The sequence below is a fragment of the Stenella coeruleoalba genome (assembly GCF_951394435.1).
Source record: "Stenella coeruleoalba genome assembly, chromosome: X".
NCBI lineage: Eukaryota > Metazoa > Chordata > Mammalia > Artiodactyla > Delphinidae > Stenella > Stenella coeruleoalba.
Genome location: NC_137152.1, coordinates 111040327 through 111066675, shown reverse-complemented (window position 1 = coordinate 111066675; position 26349 = coordinate 111040327). Strand labels below are relative to the sequence as shown.

General features: G+C 38.5%; 1 pseudogene across 1 annotated transcript in view; it reads right to left on the bottom strand.

The window, feature by feature from the left end:
- The window catches only part of LOC307180664 (transmembrane 9 superfamily member 2-like), a 101539-nt pseudogene that overhangs the window by 14791 nt on the left and 60399 nt on the right, over positions 1 to 26349 (bottom strand). The window contains exons 14-18 of the transcript in view: positions 17198 to 17312; positions 16819 to 16863; positions 15389 to 15537; positions 12795 to 12906; positions 9886 to 10057 (exon numbers count right to left, since the gene is read on the bottom strand). The product of the transcript in view is annotated as a transmembrane 9 superfamily member 2-like (transcript). The remainder of the gene's footprint in view (positions 1 to 9885; positions 10058 to 12794; positions 12907 to 15388; positions 15538 to 16818; positions 16864 to 17197; positions 17313 to 26349) is intronic.

Genomic DNA, 26349 nt, shown 5'->3' with positions numbered 1-26349 from the left:
CATCAAAGACATAAAACATAGAAGGAGAGTAAAAATGTAGAGCTTTAGAATGCTTTCAAACTTAGGGTCTTATCAACTTAAAATAGACCGTCATAAGTTGTTATTGGGTTGGCCAAAAAGTTCCTTTGGTTTTTAAGTAAAAATAAAAACCACATTTTTCATTTTCACCAAGAACTTTATTGAACAATGTATTCACTGTTTCGTTCCACTACATTCTGCCATTTTTCAGGCAACTTCATAATTCCATCTTCCCAAAACTTTTTATCTTTTTGAGCAAAGAACTGTTCCAGGTGCCTTTTACAGTCTTCCAGGGAATTGAAATTTTTTCATTAAGAGAATTTTGTAAAGACCGAAATAAATGGAAATCCAAAGGTGCAATATCTGGTGAATTCTGTGGATGAATCAGAACTTCCCAGCCAAGATGTAACAGTTTTTGCCTGGTCATCAAAGAAACATGTGGTCTTGATATCCTGATGGAAGATTATGTGTTTTCTGTTGACTAATTCCGGACGCTTTTCGTCGAGTGCTGCTTTCAGTTCGTCTAATTGGGAGCAGTACTTGTTGGAATTAATCGTTTCGTTTTCCAGAAGGAGCTCATAATAGAGAACTCCCTTCCAATCCCACCATATACACACCATCACCTTCTTTGGATGAAGACTGGCCTTTGGTGTGGTTGGTGGTGGTTCATTTCACTTGCCCCATGATCTCTTCCGTTCCACATTATTGTACAGTACCCACTTTTCATCACCTGTCACAATTTGTTTTAAAAAATGGAACATTTTCATTACTTTTAAGTAGAGAATCGCATGTAGAAATACGGTCAAGAAAGTTTGTTTCACTTAACATGTGTGGAACCCAAACATCAAAGCGATTCACATAACCAAGCTGGTGCAAATGATTTTCAACGCTTGATTTGGATATTTTGAGTATGTCAGCTATCTCCCGCATGGTGTAACGCTTATTTTTCTTAATTAATGTCTCGATTTGATCACTATCAACTTCAACTGGTCTACCTGACCATGGAGCATCATCCAGCGAGAAATCTCCAGCAAGAAACTTCACAAACCACTTTTTTTTTTCCACAAACCACTTTTGACACGTCCAATCATTCACAGCACCTTCGCCATACACTGCACAAATCTTTCTTTGTGTTTCAGTTGCGTTTTTAGCTTTCTTGAAATAATAAAGCATAATATGCTGAAAATGTTGCTTTTTTTCTTCCATCTTCCATATTAAAATGGCTACAAAAAATCAGGTTTTTTTTTTTTTACTATTTATTTATTTATTTTTGGCGGGGTCAGGTCTTAGTTGCAGCATGCAGGATCTTCGTTGCGGCTCATGGGCTTCTCTCTAGTTGTGTTGCATGGGCTCCAGAGCACGTGGGCTCTGTAGTTGCAGCATGCAGGCTCTCTAGTTGTGGCTCACGTGCTCAGTAGTTGCAGCATGCGGGCTTAGTTGTCCTGCAGCATGTGGGATCTTAGTTCCCCAACCAGGGATTGAACCTGCGTCCCCTGCATTGGAAGGCGGATTCTAAACCACTGGACCACTAGGGAAGTCCCCCAAAATGCAATTTTGATAAGTTTTTTTTTTAAATGCACGCTGATATGACAGCTGTCCCAATACAATCTAACAAAACTGTTTCGAATGAAGTTAAAGACAACTAAGCGCTACTAGAGCCATCTTATGGAGAAAACCGAACGAACTTTTTGGCCAACCCAATATATATAGGCCTCATGGTAGCCGCAAAGCAAAAACCTACAGAGATATACAAAAGATAATGAGAAAGGAATCTAAGCATACCACTAAAGAAAGTCATCAAACCACAGAGGAAGAGACAAGAGAAGAAGAAAGGGACAGAGGAACTAAAAAACAGCCAGGAAACAAATAGCAAAATGGCAATAAGGACATACCTATCAATAATTAAATGTAAATAGACTAAATTCTCCAATCAAAACACATACAGTGGCTGGAATGGATAAAAAACAAGACCCATCTATATGCTGCCTATAAGAAACTCACTTCAGACATAAGGACACACAGACTGAAAGTGAAGGGAATAAAAAAAAAAGATATTCCATGCAAATGGAAACCAAAAGAAAGCTGGGGTAGCTATATTTACACAAAATAGATTTTAAAAAGAAGACTGTAATAAGCTAATAAGGGCATTACATAATGATAACGGGTACAGAGGATACGTATCTCAACATAATAAAGTCCACGTATGACAAACCCATAGCTAACATCATACTCAAAGGTGAAAAGTGAAAAGCTTTTCCTCTAAGATCAGGAACAAGCCAAGGATGCCCACACTCACCACTTTTATTTAATAGAGTATTGAAAGTCCTAGGCAGAACAATTAGGCAAGAAAAAGAATAAAAGGTATCCAATTTAGAAAGGAAGAAGTAAAACTGTCACTATCTACAGATGACATGATATTATGTATAGAAAACTCTAAAGACTCCACCAAAGAACTATTAGAACTAATAAATGAACTCAGTAAAGTTTCAGGATACAAAATCAACGTATAGAAATTCATTGCATTTCTATACACTAATAATGAACTATCAGAAAGAGAAATTAAGAAAACAATCCCATTTACAATTGATCAAAAAGAATGAAATACCTAAGAATAAATTTAACCGAGAAACTGAAAGACCTCTACACTTAAAACTGTAAGATGTTAATGAAAGATTGAAGAAAACACAAATAAATGGAAAGATATTCCATGCTCATGGATTGTAAGAATTAATATTGTAAAAATGTCTACACTACCCAAAGGAATCTACAGATTCAATGCAATCCCTATCAAAAGTCCAGTGGTGGATTTCCCTGGTGGTCCAGTGGTTAACACTCTGTGCTTCCAATGCAGGGGGCGCAGGTTTGAACCCTGGTCAGGGAACTAAGATCCCACATGCTGCACAGCATGGTCAAAAAATAATAATAATAATAATAAAATAAAAGTCCAGTGGTAATTTCACAGAAATAGAACAAACAATCCTAAAATTTGTATGGAACCACAAAAGATCCCAAAGAGCCAAAGCAATCTTGAGAAACAAGAACAAAGCTGGAGGTATCAATCCCTTCATTTCAAACTATATCACAAAGCTATAGTAATCAAAACCGTATGGTATTGGCATAAAAACAAAGACATAGGGCTTCCCTGGTGGCGCAGTGGTTGAGAGTCCACCTGCTGATGCAGGGGACACAGGTTCGTGCCCCAGTCCAGGAGGATCCCACATGCTGTGGAGCAGCTAGGCCCGTGAGCCATGGCCGCTGAGCCTGCACATCTGGAGCCTGTGCTCCGCAACAGGAGAGGCCACAGCAGTGAGAGGCCTGTGTACCGAAAAAAAAAAACGTAACTCAATGGAACAAAACAGAAAGCCCAGAAATAAGCCCACACATATATGGTCAACTAATTTATGACAAAGGAGCCAATAATATACAATGGAGAAAGGATAGTCTTTTCATAAATGGTGTTGGGAAAACAGGACAGTCACATGCAAATGAATGAAACTGGACACAAAAATTAACTTAAAGTAGATTAAAGACCTGAATGTAAGACCCGAAACCATAAAGCTCCTAAAAGTAAATATAGGAGGTAAGCTCCTTGACATCAGTCTTGGTGATGATTTTTTTGGACTTCACACCAAAAGCAAAGGCAACAAAAGCAAAAATCAACAAGTGGGACTACATCAAACTAAAAAGTTTCTGTACAGAAAAGGAAACCATTCACAAAAATGAAAAGACAGCCTACTGAACGGGAGAAAATACTTGCATATCATATATCTGATAAGGGGTAATATCCAAAATATATTTTTAAAAAAACTCATCCAACTCAATAGCAATAAACCCCCCCAAAAAATCCAATTAAAAATGTGTAGAGTGGGACTTCCCTGCCGGTCCAGTGGTTAAGACTTTGCCTACCAATGCAGGGGGTGAGGGTTCAATTCCTGGTCGGGGAGCTAGGATCCCACATGCCTTGCAGCCAACAAACCAAAACATAAAACAAAAGCAATATTGTAACAAATTCAACAAAGACTTTTTAAAAAAATGGTCTACATCACAAAAAAATTATTAAAAAAATTTTTTTAAATGGGCAGAGGATCTGAACAGACATTTTTCCAGAGAAGACAAAACATACAGAAGGCCAACAGGCACATGAAAAGATGTTCAATGTCATTAATCATCAGGGAAATGCAAATCAAAACCACAATGAGATATCACCTCACACATGTCAGAATGGCTATCATCAAAAAGATAACAAATAACAAGTGTTGGTGAGGGTGTGGAGAAAAGGGAACCTTTATACACTGTTGGTGGGAATGTAAATTGGTGCAGCCACTGTAGAAATCAGTATGGAGATTCCTGAAAAAAATGAAAATAGATCCACCACATGATCCAACAATTCCACTCCTGGGTATTTATCCGAAGAAAACAAAAACACTAATTCAAGATATATGAACCCCTATGTTCACTGAAGCATCATTTACAGTAGCCAAGATATGGAAGCAACCTAAGTGCTCATCAATAGATGAATGGATAAATAAGATGTGGTATATGTTTGTGTGTGTGTATATATATATATATATATATATATATATATAATATATATATATATGTATATTATATATATAATTCAGCCATAAAAAAAGCATTAAATCTTGTCATTTGGCCATTTGGGACAACATGGATGGACCTAGAGGGTATTATGCTAAGTGAAATAAGTCAGACAGAGAAAAACAAATACTGTATGATTTCACTTGTATGTGGAATCTAAAAAATGGAACAATTGAACAAATGTAACAAAATAGAAACGCACATAGATACAGAGAACAAACAGGTGGTTGCCAGGGGTGGAGGGGTAGGTGGAGGAGTGAAATAGGTGAGGGAGATTAAGAGATACAAAATTCCAGTTACAAAATAAATAAGTCATGGGATTAAATGTACAGTGTGGGGAATATAGTCAATGATTATGCAAATCTTTGTATGGTGACAGATGGTAACTAGACTTATCATGGTGATCATTTTGAAATGGATAGAAATATCAAATCACTATGCTGTGTACCAGGAACTAACACCGTGCTGTAGGTCAATTATACTTCAACAAACAAACAAACAAACTCATAGAAAAAGAGATCAGATTTGTAGTTACCAGATGTGAGGGGTGGGTGAAGAGGAATTGGATGAAGGCAGTCAAAAGGTACAAACTTTCAGTTATCAGATAAATAAGTATTAGTGTTGTAATGTACAATGATAAATATAATTAACACTGCTGTACGTTATATACGAAAGTTGCTGAAAGTAAATTTCAGCAGAAGAAAAAAAATTCTTTCTATTTCTTCAATTTTGTAACTATATGAGATGATGGATAGTCACTAAATTTACTGTGATCATCATTTCATGACTATGTAAGTCAAATCATTATGCTGTACACTTTAAACTTATACAGTGCTGTATGTCAACTATACCTCAATAAAAATCTCAAAAAAACTGGAAAGGAAAAAAAATGTACACCCTCCAGAAAGATTTTAGGGCTGTTACGATAGATGTAAGCATTTTATTACAAAAAAATGGGCAGAGGATCTGAATAGACATTTCTCCAAAGAAGACATACAGAAGGCCAAGAGGTACATGAAAAGATACTCAACATCACTAGTTATTAGAGAAATACAAATCAAAACTACAATGAGGTGTCACCTCACACTGGTCAGAATGGCTATTATCAAAAACACAAGAAATAAAAAGTGTTGGCGAGGATGTGGAGAAAAGGGGACCCTGTGCACTGTTGGTGGGAATGTAAATTGGTGCAGCCACTATAGAAAATGGTATGGAGGTTCCTCAAAAAATTAAAAATAGAACTACTGTAAGATCCAGCAATTCCAGTCTTGGGTATTTATCCAAAGAAAATGAAAACACTAACTCAAAAAGATACATGTACCCCATGTTCACTGCAGCATTATTTACAATAGCCAAGATATGAAAACAACCTAAGTGTCCACTGATGGATAAATAGATAAAGAAAATGTGGTATATGTATACAATGGAATATTATTCAGCCATAAAAAGAATGTAATCCTGCTTTTTGTGACAACATGGATGGGCTTTGAGGGCATTATGCTAAGTGAAATAAGTCAGACAGAGAAAAACAAATACTGCATGCTCTCACTTACATGTGGGATCTTAGTAAAAAATAACAAAACCAACCAAGCTCATAGATACAAAGAACAAATTGATGGTTTCCAGAGGCTGGAGGGTGGGGAGAGGATGTGGGCAAAATGGGTGAAGGGGGTCAAAAGGTACAAACTTCCAGTTATAAATAAGTCATGGGGATGTAATGTACAGCATAGTGACTATAATTAATAATACTGTACTGCATGTTTGAAAGTTGCTAAGAGAATAAACCTTAAAAGTTCTCATCTACTCCAAATATTCTGTAACTGTGTATGATGACAGATGTTAACTAGACTTACTGTGGTGATCATTTTGCAATGTATACAAATATCAAATCATTATGTTGTACACCAAAAACGAATACAATGTTGTATGTCAGTTATACTTCAATCTAAACATTTTTTTAATTTAAAATAAAATAAAATAGATAGGGAAACATTATACCATAATGGTATCTCCTCTATTTCATGCTCTATGTAATTCAAGAAGAACCATGTGCTTAGTACTATGAAAGATATAAAATAGGCATACGATGTGGTCTCTGTTCTCAAGGAGATTCCAAGTTAGGTGGGGAGACATGCTAAAAAAGTCAGGAGGAGGGCTTCCTTGGTGGCACAGTGGTTAAGAATCTGCCTGCCAATGCAGGGGACACGGGTTCAAGCCCTGGTCTGGGAAGATCCCACATGCCGTGGAGCAAATAAGCCCATGTGCCACAACTACTGAGCCTACGCTCTAGAGTCTGCGAGCCACAACTACTGAAGCCCGTGCACCTAGAGCCTGTGCTCTGCAACAAGAGAAGCCACTGCAAGGAGAAGCCCGTGTGCCACAACGAAGAGTAGCCCCCGCTCGCTGCAACTAGGGAAAGCCCGTGCGCAGCAACGAAGACCCAATGCAGCCAAAAATAAATAAATAAATTTTTAAAATATATATTAAAAAAAAAAGTCAGGAGGAGACACGCCTAAACTCAGTAAATGGTTCAGTTTAAGAGGTTTAGAAAATACGCTGAGTAGGCAGAACAGGAGCCCAAACACCAAGGTAAGTTTAGACCTTGATAGAGAAGTATGGCAGTATTAAGGCCTTCAAATAAGAAGAGTGATATTATTACATTAGTTCCCTATTTAAACCCCCTCAACTTCCCATCATTCCTACAATAAAATCTAAATTCCCTAGTACAGTAGAGTTTTTAAGACCCTGGTAAGATCTGCTAGCTCCTTATGTCTCTAATCACTATTGCCACCTAGTGCCACCTTCCTTCTCTTGCCATCTTGAACTTCTCTGTGTTCTTTGAAGATGTCATACTCCTTCTCACTTTAGGACTTTTGAACATGCTGTCACCTCTGTTTGAAACACTTGATTATCCACCTCTTCTTCAATATCATTTCTTTCACAAAGCTCATCAAACCCATAATTCCTTCTTTGTCCCCCATCCATTAAAATATAAGATCCACAAAAGCAGGGGACCTTACCTGTCTTCTTCACCACTACGTCCCCAGCACCTAGCGCAGGGTCTAGTGCAGTGTAAAACAGAATAAGAAGCTTCTGAAGAAGAATAAATAGGGGAGTTGTAATTAATTATAAAGCATGGAAGGGCTATGTTAAGAATTCCTGCAAAATAAGCCAAGGAGATGAGAGATTAGACATGATGGTCAAAGGAAGAGAGAAATTAAGATGAGTCAGTTGGGGGGAAAGGAAGTGCTACATTCACTTGCTGGGGCATGTCGAGTTGGCAGTACCAATGCGACATGCAAATGTTCAGAATATAATTGGAGAGAGGTTATGACTAGAGATACAGATTTGGGAGCTGTCAGCACTGAGGAGATAAGTGAAGCCCTGGGACTAAATAAGCTCTAAAAGAGAGAGTGTAGAAAGAAAGGACTGAAATGCTGAAAGCTGAACCCTTGATAAAGGCTAGAGTTAGGTGACAGGAAGAGGGAGGAAAACAAAAGAATTCACAGCGTGGTACAAGAAGAAGAATGCCAATCCTGCTGGGAGAATTTCACAGAATAGGTGTTGAGTAGTGTTTAGCTAAGAAGCCAAGGAGGATGAAGACCAGGGAAAGGCCTTAGATTTGGCAAGAGACCACTGAGAGCCTTGGAGAGTCACATATTAGTGACAGAAGCAATTCAAGTGGTGGAGCCAACCAAAGGGCACAGATTTTTGTCAGCAATGTGACCATTTAGGATGACATCTAACTTCTGAAAGAAGCTGTTGTAATATAAGACTCCCAGAAAAAGGCAGCCTGAGTCAAAGTGTTAGGTAATGAAGAAAAGAAAACATAATCCATCTAACTGCACATTACACAAATAGAAAAGCCAGTAACTCACAAGGGGAGAAACCCAAAACAGAACACGCGAGGGGCAGAGACAACACGTACGCACAGCGATACGGATGAAATTCACAAACAATCTTGAGAAAAAGAAACCAGACCCCAGTGAAGCCAGACTTAAAATAGTAGATCTCGTATGATTCCATTTACCTACAGATCAAAAACAGGCCAAATTAACCGATGCTGTTAAAAGTCAGGATAGTGGTTGCTTTTGGGGAAAGGTGAATGGAAAGAGGCCCGACAGTGGCTTTGGGCGTGCAGATCACGTACTGTTTATTAACGTGGGTGTCAGTCACAGATTGTGCTCACTGCTCTACACTTATGATGTGTGCACTTTTCTGCAGGCATATTTCAGTAAAAAGCTTAAAAACCTCAAAAACAAACATGAGGAGGCTGGTAGACTAGAATGGTGAGACACTCTCAAGCCTTCGGTTTTAAATAGAACTTTTTTAGTTCCCCAACCAGGGATCAAACCCGGGCCCCGTGCAATGGAAGTGGAAGAGCGGAGTCCCAACAACTGGACCGCCAGGGAGGTCCCTAAATAGAACTTCTGGTGGCTGAGAGAAGGTCTGTCCAGTCTTCTCTTTACTGAGGAGTTGAGAGCAGCAGTATACGAAAAGCACAGAAAGAAGCCACCAACCAAGATGCCCAGTTTCTCAGATAATGTCTACATGTGTCTTAAGGCTTTGATTTCTGAAAAACTTCCATTGTTAATTTTTCCATATTTGTTGAGGCTGAGAGTTAAAATCGGAGAAAAATATTTGAAATGTTCCAAACTTATCTACACAAGTGATATGACTTGAGCTAAAACCAGAACTTAAAAGTGAGGCAGGTAGAGGTGGACCGCTGCTTCCCTTGGGTTAGAAAGGGAGTAAAGCTCTCCATCTTCATTATTTCTCCAACTGGATCATCTTAGAAACCATGCCATTTTTTCACCTGCTTCAAGTATTAATTTAAACAAAAGTTTCCATCACAGCAGAACCCAAATAACAATCCCAAATGAGTAATCCTGAGAAGTATACATCTTGTTCCTCACCTATAATTGCTTATATTGACTTAATCTAATTTTACTCATTTAAAAGTTATTCAAGTCGGTTAATTTTCTATGCTTGGGAGCTAGTCAAAGGTGATTACACATAACCCTTACTGTGCTTTGGAACACATCCCTACTGTTTAAAAACATTCACAAGAGACAGTCTTACAGCTAAGTACATAAGGTCCCTCCAGCTCCCCGGGCTTTGCAATCTTTTATCTCCAAAGCATAAAAATGAACATGATGACTTTGATCCCTCTTCCTTCCATTAATTGTTAATTGATGCTTATTATATCATGGCTATCGCCAAGTCTTTTTAGAGAATCTGAAATACACAAAGTAATTCTGTGCTTACCTGTGAAAAGGAAGAAAATCAAGACCATGATCATCGTGTACCCAAAGTACAAAATGGTGTTTGCAATGCCCGTGATTTGAAGTTTGGTAAAGAAGTAATAAACTGCATACAAAAGAAGGTAAACAGCTGTAAAACTGCTGGTAAAAAAGGCTCTCCACCACCAATGATAATCCTGCAAAAAGAGGTAGAAAAAACAAATTTTTAGATGAAATTCTAACTATCCATGGGTTAGCAATTATTGTAATAACAAGAAACATAAAATAGGCTCTGTAGGATTATGGATTAAAAGAAATAAAGGGGGAAGTTTTATAAGAAATTTAATATAATATGTACTGTCTGACTAATGTACATCCTGCTTGGGGAGCCCTAACAATGATAAACTCTTGGTTTCCAGGGGGACAATGTGTGCCCTCGGGGATTGTACTTATAATGTGTGCATCCTTTCTCTGCAGATGCTGCCTCGGCCCTGGAAGGCTTTCAGGTCAGCTTCAATTTACTGGCCAGAGTTGTGCTGGGCCTGAATTGATGCCTCAGGCCAGGTAAAAAAAGGTGAATATAGAAATTTAAGATAGACCTTTTTTTACCATTTCAGTTTTATTGGGATTTTTATTGAGATATAACTAACATACAACACTATCTAAGTTTAAGTTATACAGCATAATGATTTGACTCACATACATCATGAAATGATTTTCACAGTAAATTTAGTGAGTACCCATCATCTCATACAGATACAAAATTAAAGAAACAGAAAAAAAATGTTTTCCTTGTGATGAGAATTTAGGATTTACTGTCTCAACAACTTTCATATATAACATACAACAGTGTTAACTGTATTTATCATGTTGTACATTACATCCCTAGTACTTATTTATCTGATAACTGCAAGTTTGTACCTTTTGACCACCTTCATCCAATTCTCCCTCCCCCCAACCCCTGCCTCTGGTCAACACAAACCTGATCTCTTTTTCTATAAGTCTGTTTGTTTCTCTAAGACAGACCTTTATGGTTAATAGGATTTGTTTTAACTGGCTAAATTCAGGACCCATGGAGGCATGACTGAGGTCAATAATCAGGTTAGTCTCATCCTGTCCCATGGGCCCTTCCTGATAGTAATTTTACCATAAAGGCACTGTGGTCAAAGGCCAAGGGGATAAACTGTGCAGAAAAGAGTTAACATAGCAGGTCTGAGGTTGCTATCTTTGGAAGGGTCTGCTTACAAGGTTGACTCTTGGCTTATATCTGGGAATTTGGCATTTAATCATTCCCTGACTGATGAGACTGGTTTGCTCTACCTAGGCTGTACAAACAATGTGATTTATGGTGAACACTTGCTTTCCTTTTCAGAGTCTGGAATTTGGGGAGTTGCTAGGCAGAGGGTGCCTATGTGACTAGCTCCCAATAAAAACCTTGGATACTGAGTCTCTAATGGGCTTCCCTGGGCAGACATGTTGCACATATATTCCTGCATTTTTTTACTGCTGGAGAAAGGAGCATGCTTGGTGTGTCCCCTCATGAGAGAGAGAAAGCATAGGAAGACTGCACATGGATTTTTTTCCAGGTTCCACCTGTGTCTTTTTCCCTTGCTGATCCTGTTGTGTATCCTTTTGCTGTAACAAACCCTAGCCAAGAAGACATCTATACCCTGAGTCCCATGAGTCCTTCTAGTGAGTCACCAAACATGTGGGTGGTCTTGGGGGCCCCCAAAACATTTTCTAAGGAAAAAAAATATACACATTATATGCCTATCAATGTATGTTTCATTAATGACTGTTGCAGAATTTCTATGACAAAATGTACCACAGAATGAATGAGTAGCTAAGTATAATATATACATAATTATATATTTTTTACCTTTATTCTTATAGCTCAAGAAAAAAATGCTCTAAGGCATCATGTATATGATAATCATTCCCTAAACTCTCTTGTCACCTTTAGAGAGTCACATTAAACTACCAAAATAAGAGGATTTAGGGGATTTAAGAAAACATGTTCAGGGACTTCCCTGGTGGCACAGGGGTTAAGAATCCACCTGCCAATGCAGGGGACATGGGTTCGAGTCCTGGTCCAGGAAGATCCCACATGCCACGGAGCAACTAAGCCTGTGCGCCACAACTACTGCGCCTGTGCTCTAGAGCCAGCAAGCCACAACTACTGAGCCTGTGCTCTAGAAACCGTGAACCACAACTACTGAGCCCACGTGCCACAACTACTGAAGCCCGCGTACCTAGGGCCCGTGCTCTGCAACGAGAAGCCACCGCCATGAGAAGCCCGCACATCACAACAAAGAGTAGCCCCCACTCACCGCAACTAGAGAAAGGCCGTGCACAGCAACGAAGACCCAACACAGCCAAAAATAAATAAATTAATTAATTAACTTAAAAAAAAAAGAAAACATGTTCACCACCAGCTTAGTTATCCAAAATGACATCAGGAAAAAATTGGGGATGGCATGGGGTAAAAAGAATTATTTATGCCCATGGTAACCAAAAGGCAATGAAATGAAAGAGAAAGGGCCTTTAGCAGAAATCTCAAACCCATAAAATGCAATCCTGGCCTAAGCTGCAAGAAAATTTTAATTGTTAAAAAGAAAACATCATTGAACCAGATCTTTTATATGTCTAAACTATCAAATCAGTTCCCTATATTTTTCTATGTTAACTGAATATTACGCAGCAATTATAGTAACTAGCCAGAGAGAAATTGCTTTCTGTTGAAAATTTTCCATCAAACTTGATAGATGCATTAAAATTAAAATGTGTCATTAGAAAAACACAATATAAAAGTGATCCCAAGTTATAGAAACCATGCAGTTAACATTTATTTCAATTCCTTTCTCAACACAGACCTCTAATTCCAGTAATGCAAGTTTAGAAAGCTTCAGATACATTTGTTTCCTATGTCTTTACCTCAGTACACAAATGAAAATAACACAGCAAAACAGTAGCTTCTGAACAAATAATCAGGAGAATTATAAAGACTAAGAAAAGGAAGCCAAACATGAAGTACATCTGAGGAGACCTGAAAAGAAAAACGACAGCTTTAAAATAACCTTTAACTTAACAATACACACAAAAAGATCCGTCCAACTCTATACAGTAAACTGTCACACACTTTTCTCACCTTGGGCTTTTCATTCCAAACCTTCATCTATCCATGCAGTATCATCAAATCCATGTAGTATCCGTGTAGTATCGAGTATATATATATATATATATATATTCCTTTACCTACACAGCTTCAGTTTGGTCATATCCTCTCTCGTCAGAATCAGTGTTGCTACTTACCCATATTTCTCTGATCCTATAATTTAGTTTTCACTTGAGACCCATCAATTTTCTCTATACACATTTAAAAACATGCTTTCTCTTTAGAAATGGAAGGTTGTAAATGCCATAAATACCAGTGACTACATTATACAACAGAAAACCACAGAAACACACGCCATTTTGCTTTTGGAGGTCTGTTGACAGGTAGCTTCCCCAAATAGGTCTTTATAGCATGACACACATAATTCTATTAAATATACTTTCAAACATGCATCTTTAAAAACATCTATGTGTGGATTACATTTAGGTCAAACTTCGAAGGAATGAAGTAATTTCTTTCATTTTTATAGAGCGAGCTGACTAAATTGGGATAAGAAATACACATTTTTAAAAGCCTTCTGAAGAGAAGAAGAAACTGGTGAACTGATCAATATCCCATTTTAAAACCTCATGTAAGATATACACCTGGGAGTGAGGATGAAGGATGGAGGTAGGAGAGAATCACCTCTAGAGTTAATAAATACATACAAAGTTGTACACAACAAGCGTGCTGTTTCTCATTGAAACAAAAATTAATTCATCTATTAGAGAACGAACTTATGGTTACCAGGGGGAAAGGGTGGGGGGAAAGGGATAGTTAGGGAATATGGTATTGACATGTACACATTGCTGTATTTAAGGTGGATAACCAACAAGGGCCTACTGCATAGCACAGGAAACTCTGTTCAATATTCTGTAACAACCTAAATGGGAGAAGAACTTGAAAAAGAATAGATACATGTATACATATAACCGAATCACTTTGTTGTACACCTGAAACTATCACAACATGGTTAATCAACTATACTCCAATATAAAGTAAAATGTTAAAAAAAATTTTTTTAATTAATTCATCTAAAGAATCTTTCAGTTTTGCTTTAAAGTTACTTTTCCTTCAAAAACATCTGGAAAATTTGGTTACTGTAATCTATTTTGCAGCATGTTAAATATTTAGTTGCTGACAAGGTAACAGATTTTATTGCTTATCTTTTAAACAATTTTGACACAATGCTGTTTAAAAGGTGAGCAATTAATGTACGTGATTAAGCCTAATTTCCAAGGACTTCAAAGTTTTGTCCAGAAGATTCCTTTGGGACAAAAGTGTTATAAACACACACAGTTGGCGACCGCATTTTATTTATTTTATTTTATCTTATCTTATTTCATTTTATGGTGCTTTTGCCCCCTCTCCAAAAATCCTTCCACAGTAACACCCCACTTGGCCAACTCCCGAAACCAAAATGCTGTCAAGAATCAGGAAGTAAGAAAAAAAGGGACTTGGAGCAACTGAAATAGCTGTCACAAAGCAGGGGCACTAAAGCTGTGGCACTTTAATCAGAGAGTACCTGTTCCTACTTCACATGCATCTCTAACTATCTTGGCTATTAGACTTCTTAAACTACAACAAATTAAAAGTAGCAGATAAAAAGAGGAAAGTTATAAGGAAAAGGCATCTGACATCAGAACTAACAGTTGACAGAAAGGAAGATAGAAAACCATTACTTATAGCTCAGTACAGATGAAGACCCAAAATCAGTGGTCTCCAAATTATTTTTAGCAGAGAAACTCTAAATGAAATCTTGCATGGAAGGCCAGTATGGAAAACAGATACAAATCAGAGCTGCCCCTTCCCATCTTTACGCACCTCCCTCCAAGGGACACCCCCATCCCACCCCTTGCAAAATCTCAAAGAAGTACAGTTTGAGACCAACTTTTCTAAGTCACCTGGAAAGGCTTAAAAAGAAGTTATTAAGGGCTTCCCTGGTGGCGCAGTGATTGAGATTCCGCCTGCCGATGCAGGGGACACGGGTTCGTGCCCCGGTCCGGGAAGATCGCACGTGCCGCGGAGCAGCTGGGCCCGTGAGCAATGGCCGTTGAGCCTGCGCGTCCGGAGCCTGTGCGCCGCAACGGGAGAGGCCACAACAGTGAGAGGCCCGCGTACCACAAAACAAAAAAAAGAGGTTATTCATTTCCAAAAAGGAAATCTTTATAGACATTTCCATCCAAAAGTAGCTTTATAATTTTGTGAATTGTCTTAGTTTCCTAGGAAATTCCCTCAGGTCAGATTGCTATTTCCTGGATAAAACAGGGTAGCAAATAAAGTTTTACCACACCAGAATTTAACCTCTTTGACATATAAAAAATTAATTTATTAACATTTAATATTTTTGAGATTATGAAGATACAATACTCACCAAATACTGTTTAGAATGCAAAAGAGTTGAATAAAAATGCAGCCAAAAGGTAAAATGCCACTGATGATGAGGCCAAAAAGTGGTTTTCTAATGAAAGTCTGTTGAGGAAACTGACGGGGAATCTGGTTTGTGCGAACTGGATACCTAAACTGCTCGAAAATAAATGAAATGAAAATCAGAATGAAACAAAACTGAAGTAAATTTATGCAGGTACCATCAAAATACACAATCTTGAATCTGAATATTTCCAAGAGCAGTTATGTGGGCAGAGGCTAGACCAATGCTGTGCAACAGAAATACTATGATGCAAGCCACAAATGCAGTATCAAATTTTTTAGTAGCTGCATTTTAAAAAGTAAAAAAAAAAAAAAAAACAGGTAAAATTAATTTATTAATATATTTTATCTGATCTAATGATCTAACATGTCCAAATACTATCATTTAAATTTATGATCAATATAAAACTTATTAATCAGATATTTTGCATTCCTCTTGTTGTTGTTCTAAATGGTTGAAAACCAGTGTGTATTTTACACTTACAGCACATAATTCAGACTAGCCACATTCCAAGTACTCAAAAGCCACAGGTGTCTAGTGGCCAGCATACTAGATAGGACACAGCTAAACAATAAGGATGTTTATCTTTTCCTACAAATTTCAAGGGAGAGATTGGACAAAACTTACTAGTGACTATTGCAATATGAAATAATATATGATGTCCGAAAGTTCTCTCTTAGAATTTGTCTAATAATTTGCCTCTGAAAATTTGTCAATAGCTTTCAGAAAATTTTCTTTTTCTGCTCTCTGTGGAACTCCACCTCCCGTTTTGTTTTGTCTTATTTCTCCCCTGCTATATCTTTATAATACAACCCTTTTGCAGTGTGGCTTCATTTAGTCTTTTTGGTATACTGTTCCTTTTCCCTATACGTGGAATAGGCTAACTTCAGATCTGTAAACTGGATTAGATGAAAACTATTACGTATAGAATGGATAAACAGCAAGGTCCTACTGTATAGCACAGGGAACTATATTCAATATCCTGGGATAAACCATAATGGAAAAGAAAAAAATCTGTAAACTGAACACCCTCATTTCTTGGATTGTATCTTAGCTTTCTTCCCCCAACTATATAGTCTTATTATTTTTCTGACTTTCTTAAAGTCAGCCTTCCTACAATATATCCTTTTAATTTTGCCCATCAGAGAGAGAGGGAAATATAAACAACCCATAAAATGAGAAATACATTAAAGAATGCCTTTTAAAGTGTTACTGTCTTTCATTTACAATTTGTAGAAGTCTTTTATCCCTAAATGATTATTCTTTGTCATTTTCTCCAATGGTACATCTTCCATTCCATGTATAGTCTACACACATGGAGGTATTATTTCAGACATCACTCAATGGTCAAAAGAAGTATTTTTAAAGTTTACCTTTTTCTTGCTTCCAATGTATGCACCCAAAAATGATAGTGGGGGCTTCCCTGGTGGCGCAGTGGTTGAGAATCTGCCTGCCAATGCAGGGGACACGGGTTCGAGCCCTGGTCTGGGAAGGTCCCACATGCCGCGGAGCAACTAGGCCCGTGAGCCACAACTACTGAGCCTGCACGTCTAGAGCCTGTGCTCCGCAACAAGAGAGGCCGCGACAGTGAGAGGCCCGCGCACCGTGATGAAGAGTGGCCCCCACTCGCCGCAACTAGAGAAAGCCCTCGCACAGAAACGAAGACCCAACACAGCCAAAAATAAATAAATAAATAAATAAAATTTTTAAAAAAAGAAAATAAACTTGTTTAAAAAAAAATGTTAGCGGTAATGAAATTCCAAACCACGTTGTGAGGATACCTATCAGGGTACCAAAGGAGACGGCAGCTGATGACCCTTCCACCCAAAGAATTAGATTCATGATGAAGAGGTCAGCAAAGATGATACTAGAGGAGAAAAGTCATCAGAAAACGTTATGATTTCAGGAAAATGTTATAAACATACTTGATGTGAATGTCAGAACACTCTTTTGGTGGGAAGGATATCACAAATTACTACGTTAAACCCTAGAAGAATATTAAATGACACTGTATAAACCCAGTCATTGAGCTGGAGCGTAAACTCAATACCATATAATAAGATAGCAGTTTATTACAGGACATAATTTCTACATTCCACTCATCTTTTCAGCTCAAGAGTCTAGCAGAAAATAAATAAGGTGTGGAATAATATACCACTGAAAAACTCAATATGCAATATAGTGAACACAATTAAGAAAATACATATATTAAAAACAGATTTTAGGGGACTTCCCTGGTGGCGCAGTGGTTAAGAATCCGCCTGCCAATGCAGGGGACACGGGTTCAAGCCCTGGTCCAGGAAGATCCCACATGCCGCAGAGCAACTAAGCCCGTGTGCCACAACTACTGAGCTTGCGCTCTAGAGACTGCGTGCCACAACTACTGAAGCCCGCATGCCTAGAGCCCGTGCTCTGCAACAAGAAAAGCCATCACAGTGAGAGAAGCCTGCGCACCACAACGAAGAGTAGCCCCCGCTCGCCGCAACTAGAGAAAGCCCGCGCGCAACAACGAAGACTCAACACAGCCAAAAAATAAATAAAAGTAATTAATTAGTTTAAAAAAAAGATTTTAGAATCCTAGACTGAATGAAATGGACTATTAAAAGCCTCAAGTCAGGGGCTTCCCTGGTGGCGCAGTGGTTGAGAATCTGCCTGCTAATGCAGGGGACACGGGTTCGAGCCCTGGTCTGGGAGGATCCCACATGCCGCGGAGCAACTAAGCCCGTGAGCCACAACTACTGAAGCCTGCGCGTCTGGAGCTTGTGCTCTGCAACAAGAGAGGCCACGATAGTGAGAGGCCCGCGCACCGCGATGAAGAGTGGCCCCCGCTTGCCACAACTAGAGAAAGCCCTTGCACAGAAACGAAGACCCAACACAGCAAAAATAAATTAATTAATTAAAAACAAAAGTACCAATGCCACCGTGGATCTGAGGATTAAATTAGTCAGTGCTTTAAAAAAAAAAAAAGCCTCAAGTCAGACAAGTATTCATTTAAAACAAAGAGTTTTACAAATATTTCCTGTAAGAAATTTCATTAAAATTATCTTACACACATTTTTATTTTTTTCACAGCCTTCCTAATAAAGATTCTGCCGTACAATTTCTATTAATAGCTCTAAGTAATGGGGGAAAATTTTTTACTATCATGCAGATATTTTCAATTTCTTTTTCTTTGCCTTCAGTACAGGAGGTAAAGAAATTTTAAAGGCTGCCTCACATGTAGTGCAGATAGGGCTTGAAGTTATTAAAAGTCCTTTTAAATTCCAGCATAGTGTAGGAGGCATTTTCAGGAATGGTGGCCAGTTTGATTTGCTTTTAAAAAATATATTTGCCGGGCTTCCCTGGTGGTGCAGTGGTTGAGAGTCTGCCTGCCGATGCAGGGGACACAGGTTCGTGCCCCGGTCTGGGAAGACCCCACATGCCGCAGAGCAGCTAGGCCCGTGAGCCATGCCCACTGAGCCTGCGCGTCCGGAGCCTGTGCTCCGCAATGGGAGAGGCCACAACAGTGAGAGGCCCGCGTACCACCAAAATATATATATATATACTTGTCAAGGGGGAGGGGTGTGGGAGAGAGTAGGAGTGGGAGTTGGAATTAACAGATGCAAACTGGTATCTATAGGATGGATAAACAACAAGGTCCTACTGTACAGCACAGGGAACTATATTCAATATCCTGTGATAAACCATAATGGAAAAGAACAACAAAAAGAGTGTATGTATGTATAACTGAGTCATTTTGCTGTACCGCAGTAATTAACGCAACACTGTAATTCAACTATACTTAATAAAAGATAAATAAAAAGTATATTGAGGGCTTCCCTGGTGGCGCAGTGGTTGAGAGTCCGCCTGCCAATGCAGAGAACACGGGTTCGCGCCCCGGTCCGGGAAGATCCCACGTGCCGCGGAGCGGCTGGGCCCGTGAGCCATGGCTGCTGAGCCTGCGCGTCCGGAGCCTGTGCTCCGCAACGGGAGAGGCCACAGCAGTTAGAGGCCCACGTACCGCAAAATAAATAAATAAAAATACTATGTAATATTTCACAGCCTAACTAAGTGTAATGAGATCACTATTTTAAGTCTAGGAAATAAAGCATCATATATCTAAAGATGAATAATTTCAAATGAGCTGATAAGGTTTTTGTTATTACTTTTTCATTTGAAATGTTTTATGGACTGGCTTAACTCTGTTTAAATTTTATTTTTCACTGTTGTGTTTATGGTTTATTTTGTATAACTTTTTATAATAAAATAATTTAAATTTTCCAAAAAAAATAAAACAGAGTTTTAAATTAGTCATTCAAAATCAGCAGGTCAACCCCTAAGTCTACTGGATAAACCCCCAGGCAAGCCCAGCTACTGTGCCTGTATGTGTGCCAGACAAGTTTGATCACAGCTACAAGCTGAGTATGGCTGTGGGTGGGTATGGATGTGAGTGTTTCTGAAAGCCTAAAAGATGAGGTTGAAAAGGTGGGCAGAGGCTAGATTGTGGAAGGCTTTGAAAGTCAGGTTAAGGAATGTAGGCTTTATCCTGTCAGCATCAGGAAGCAACTGAAGGGTTTTTACACTCAAAGCTGTGAGGTACACAGCACAGTTTTCCAGGAAGGTGAACCTACAGCATTTCGAAGGACAAATCTAAGGGAGGAGACACTAGAGGCAAGGAGACTAAAATGTTAAGAATCTGTACAATGTGGTGATGGTTAAAATGTAAAGGATGGATATAAAAGACCTGAAGGATACAAAAGACGTGAAGAATTAAAAGACTTTGGGTTAAAGATGGCAGATTGAACTCACACATTTAGCTCTGCTCCCTCCTCAAAACCCTGATAAAATTATAGCAAAGGAATTTTTAAAAGGCATAAATACAAAAGGATGGGGGATACAGGGGAGAAGACATTAACAGCAAATTTTGGAAACCAGAGAGCGGACAAATAGTAACCAAGTTAGTAAGTGGGAACCTGTATCCGAAGTCATCAGTAGGGAAAGCTGAGAGGCAACTCAGTTTATACCACAAGGGACTTCCCTTGTGGACCAGTGGTTAAGAATCTACCTCCCAATGCTGAGGATGCGGGTTCGATCCCTGGTCAGGGAACTAAGATCCCACATGCTGCGGGGCAACTAAGCCCGTGTGCCTCAACAAAAAATCCCGCGTGCCGCAACGAAGACCCGACGCAGCCAAAAATAAATAAATAAAATTTTTTTTTAAGAAATTTTATACCACAGAGCTCCAAAAAGGTTCAGGAATTTGCAGTGCCAGGTACCTCTACAAGTAGGGGTGAACGACTGGCTAACACCAGGAGGACTGGTTGAAAGTCAGCCTTAGATGCTGAAGACCTGCAGAGCCAAACAACTCCCCTTGAAGACCTCCACATTAGACGGGAGGGCTAGTCCCTTAGAAGATCCCTGAAGCTCAGAAGAAAACTTTACCAAGAAAATATATGACCTTCAGAGAAATTAAAGAAGACTTTGCAGCCATGAGACAAGAAGAGGAAATTTTAAAGGACTTTTGAGAAAATAGAAGAGGTCTTAGGAATTAAAAATATGACAATAGGTGCTTATATGTGGAATCTAAAAAAAAATACAAAGAACTTATTTACAAAACAGAAAGAGACTCACAGACATAGAAAACAAACTTATGGTTACCAAAGGGGAAAGGGGGTGGGGATAAATCAGGAGTTTGGGATTAACATATACACACTGCTATATATAAAATAGATAACCAACAAGCACCTACTGTATAACACAGGGAACTATACTCAGTATTTTGTAATAACCTATATGGAAAAGAATCTGAAAAAGGATATATATATATATGTATATGTATAACTGAATCACTGTACTGTACACCTGAAATTAACACAACATTGTAAATCAACTATACTTCAATTTTTAAAAAATGACAAGAGGAATTTAAACCTTAATAAAAGGGTTGGAAGATAAAGCTGATGAAATGTCTTAGAAAGCAGTGTTTAAAAAAAGAAAGAAATGAAGAACAGGAAAAAAAAAGGAAAATTAATGATCAACCCAGGTATATGAAAAATAGAAGTTATGTGGATAGACAGGGTTCTTTCTGAATGTATTTTAGGGATATTAAGTAATCTGCTGAAGATTGAACAGCTGATAAGAGGTAGAGCTGGGATTCTTAATCAGATGTGTATGACTTTTTTAAGAGCAAGCTTTCTCCATTCCACTGTGCTATAATAAAGTCTCTATGGTAGGAACCAACTTGACCAATCACGTCTATCTTCTCCTACCCCAAACATCTTGTCAAAGATCAGAGCCAGGGAATGTGGTAACAGCCACTTCATGCTGAACCAGGTTAGGCTTTGAGGTCTACTGTTTAGAGAATCTCTGGTTTTGTTCTTCAGTTGTAAATTCTCTCAAGGTCCATTCTAATTTTAGGATTTTAAGGCTGCCTTCATATTTATGATGTATTTTCAATTTCTTACTTAGGATCACTGCTTTGGATGCTTCCCCCTCTCTCATTATAAGTGAGTTGGTCTTTTCTAAACCTTCAGTCATTTGTTCTTTCATTTTACTACTTCTACTCCACCTTTCCCCCTTGTGTTCACGCTCTCTTCTGTCTATCAACACTTTTTTCAGTAAACATATCTATTCATACTTTGCTCCTGTTGGAGATGTAGTTTCCAGTCCTTTCAAACAACAACATATACAACAACAAAAGCTCCACCTTATGTCTCATCAGTTTTTGGCATCTTAATAAGGGAGTCTAGTTTCCCATGACTTAACCATACTTCTTAAAATGTTTTTTAATACCTTTCTGCTGTAATGAATTTGTTTAGCCACGATATTCCTCTGCCACATTTCCTAGCTTTGGAGAGACTCATTTCAGCTGTTATCTTTCTATGGCCAGAAAAATTACTTCTCACTTGACAAATCATAACCTCCCTTCTTATACATAAACTCAATTAACCCGTCTCAACAATTTCCCTTTTGAAAGTACACTCTAGAATGTTGATATGTGTTTAATGATTCTGTAACTGCCCTTCAATTTCAGGTTTTTATATTCTAAGTGTGAATTCCTTTGTCAATCTCTAATTATTTCTAGACCTTTTCATGGAATCTTAAACAGCAAAACTAAAAGGAAACTTAAAAGGTAACCTGGGTCCACCTCCTACTCGAAACATTTATTCACACATTCATTAAACATTTATTGAGTACCTATGTGTTCGGCCCTGGTGTTCCAAGATAAATAAAACAAAACTCCTTGCTCTGATAAAGCTCAGTCTAGTGGGAGACAGAGATAAACAAATAAATTACAACATAGGAAATGCTATAGCAGATGATAGGCATAGAACAGTAGGAACAGAAAAGAAAAGAGTGACTAAAAATGCTTTGTAACTCACAAAACAATTTCACAATCCATTAGTTCATTTACTTCTCTAAATGACTCTGTGACACAAGCATTACAAGTAAGCAAATGGACAATCAGAAAGGTTATAGGACTTATCCAAAGTCACTCACCTAATACTGAGTACTGGAATTCAAACTTTCTACTTCTAATTTTAAAATTTGAGTACATGCCAATCAACCTCTGCTGACTCTTTCCCTTTTCTACCTACTGCTTTAGGGGTTACAAGAAGGAATAGGACATCATTTAATAATTTTAGGGGCTTCCCTGGTGGCGCAGTGGTTAAGAATCCACCTGCCAGTGCAGAGGACATGGGTTCAAACCCTGCTCCAGGAAGATCCCACATGCCACAGAGCAACTAAGCCCATACGCCACAACTACTGAGCCTGTGCTCTAGAGCACACGAGCCACAACTACTGAGTCTACATGCCACAGCTACTGAAGACTGCATGCCTAGAGCCAGTGCTCTGCAACAAGAGAAGCCACCGCAATGAGAAGCCCGTGCACCGCAACAAAGAGTCATCCCCACTCGCCACAACTACAGAGAAAGCCCACGTAGAGCAACAAAGACCAAATGCAGCCAAAAATAAATACATAAATTTATTTTAAAAAACAATCAAATAGGGCTTCCCTGGTGGCACAGTGGTTGAGTCCGCCTGCCGATGCAGGGGACACGAGTTTGTGCCCGGTCCGGGAAGATCCCACATGCCGCGGAGCGGCTGGGCCCGTGAGCCATGGCCGCTGAGCCTGCGCGTCTGGAGCCTGTGCTCTGCAACGGGAGAGGCCACATCAGTGAGAGGCCCGCGTACCGCAAAAATAAATAAATAATTTTACTTTCTTCAATTTCTCTTAGGAAGCGTATGTTCATTAGTTTAACTGCTTCTCCATTTAAATTCAAATCCATTTTTTAACATCTTTATTGGAGTATAATTGCTTTACAATGGTGTGTTAGTTTCTGCTTTATAACAAAGTGAATCAGTTATACATATACATATGTCCCCATATCTCTTCCTTCTTGCATCTCCCTCCCTCCCACCCTCCCTATCCCACCCCTGTGGCTATCTATTTTACGTTTGGTAGTGTGTATATGTCCATGCCACTCTCTCACTTTGTCCCAGCTTACTCTTCCCCCTCTCCATGTCCTCAAGTCCATTCTCTAATAGGTCTGCATCTTTATTCCTGTCTTGCCCCTAGGCTCTTCTGACCATTTTTTTTCTTTTTTTTAGATTCCATATATGCGTGTTAGCATACGGTATTTCTTTTTCTCTTTCTGACTTACTTCACTCTGTATGACAGTCTCTAGGTCCATCCACCTCACTATAAATAACTCAGTTTCGTTCCTTTTTATGGCTGAGTAATATTCCATTGTATATATGTGCCACATCTTCTTTATCCATTCATCAGTTGATGGACACTTAGGTTGCTTCCATGTCGTGGCTATTGTAAGTAGAGCTGCAATGAACACTTTGGTACATGACTCTTTTTGAATTATGGTTTTCTCAGGGTATATGCCCAGTAGTGGGATTGCTGGGTCACATGGTAGTTTTATTTTTAGTTTTTTAAGGAACCTCCATACTGTTCTCCATAGTGGCTGTATCAGTTTACATTCCCACCAACAGTGCAAGAGGGTTCCCTTTTCTCCACACCCTCTCCAGCATGTATTGTTTGTAGATTTTTTGATGATGGCCATTCTGACCGGTGTGAGATGATATCTCATTGTAGTTTTGATTTGCATTTCTCTGATGACTAATGATGTTGAGCATTCTTCCATGTGTTTGTTGGCAATCTGTATATCTTCTTTGGAGAAATGTCTATTTAGGTCTTCTACCCATTTTTGGATTGGGTTCAGGAACAAGACAAGGTTGCCCACTCTCACCACTATTATTCAACATAGTTTTGGAAGTTTTAGTCACAGCAATCAGAGAAGAAAAAGAAATAAAAGGAATCCAAATTGGAAAAGAATAAGTAAAGCTGTCACTGTTTGCAGATGACATGATACTATACATAGAAAATCCTAAAGATGCTACCAGAAAACTACTAGAGCTAATCAGTGAATTTGGTAAAGTAGTAGGATACAAAACTAATGCACAGAAATCTCTGGCATTCCTATACACTAATGATGAAAAATCTGAAAGTGAAATTAAGAAAACACTCCCATTTACCATTGCAACAAAAGGAATAAAATATCTAGGAATAAACCTACCTAAGGAGACAAAAGACCTGTATGCAGAAAATTATAAGACACTGATGAAAGAAATTAAAGATGATACAAATAGATGGAGAGATATACCATGTTCTTGGATTGGAAGAATCAACATTGTGAAAATGACTCTACTACCCAAAGCAATCTACAGATTCAGTGCAATCCCTATCAAACTACCACTGGCATTTTTCACAGAACTAGAACAAAAAATTTCACAATTTGTATGGAAACACAAAAGATCCCGAATAGCCAAAGCAATCTTGAGAAAGAAAAACGGAGCTGGAGGAATCAGGCTCCCTGACTTCAGACTATACTACAAAGCTACAGTAATCAAGACAGTATGGTACTGGCACAAAAACAGAAAGATAGATCAATGGAACAGGATAGAAAGCCCAGAGATAAACCCACACGCATATGGTCACCTTATCTTTGATAAAGGAGGCAAGAATATACAGTGGAGAAAAGATAGCCTCTTCAATAAGTGGTGCTGGGAAAACTGGACAGCTATGTGTAAAAGAATGAAATTAGAACACTTCCTAACACCATACACAAAAATAAACTCAAAATGGATTAAAGACCTAAATGTAAGGGCAGACACCATCAAACTCTTAGAGGAAAATTAGGCAGAACACTCTATGACATAAATCACAGCAAGATCCTTTTTGACCCACCTCCTAGACAAATGGAAATAAAAACAAAAATAAACAAATGGGACCTAATGAAACTTCAAAGCTTTTGCACAGCGAAGGAAACCATAAACAAGATGAAAAGACAATCCTCAGAATGGGAGAAAATATTTGCAAATGAAGGAAATGACAAAGGATTAATCTTCAAAACATACAAGCAACTCATGCAGCTCAATATCAAATCCATTTTTTTTACTGTCCATGTACATGCCACGAGGCACTGAAATTCTCTGGTAACCTATCACATTCTAAGAAATAAGAATCCCAGTACCTTATGATTCTCTCTCTCATGTACCTAAGAGAGCCCCTAAACCTCTTGAGGGAAACATGTTCTTTGTATCATGCCTGGTTTTATTGCTTTTAAACTGCATTCAGTTCTACTAACAGAACTAGGAAACTGAATATGTCTTGCATTTTAAATTATTTATGATTCAGTCATTTACTGAGCACTTACTCTCTATAAGCACTCATACTTCATACAAGGCACTGGGCTACACACTGTGAAAGATACAGAAATGAGTAAGACATAGTACTGACCCTCATGAGTCTTTGAATGTAAAATGAGAGATAAGACATATCACAAATAACTCCAATCTAAGAAATACTGTTGTAAGTGTTGTAATAATGGTAATAGACATTGTACAATTTC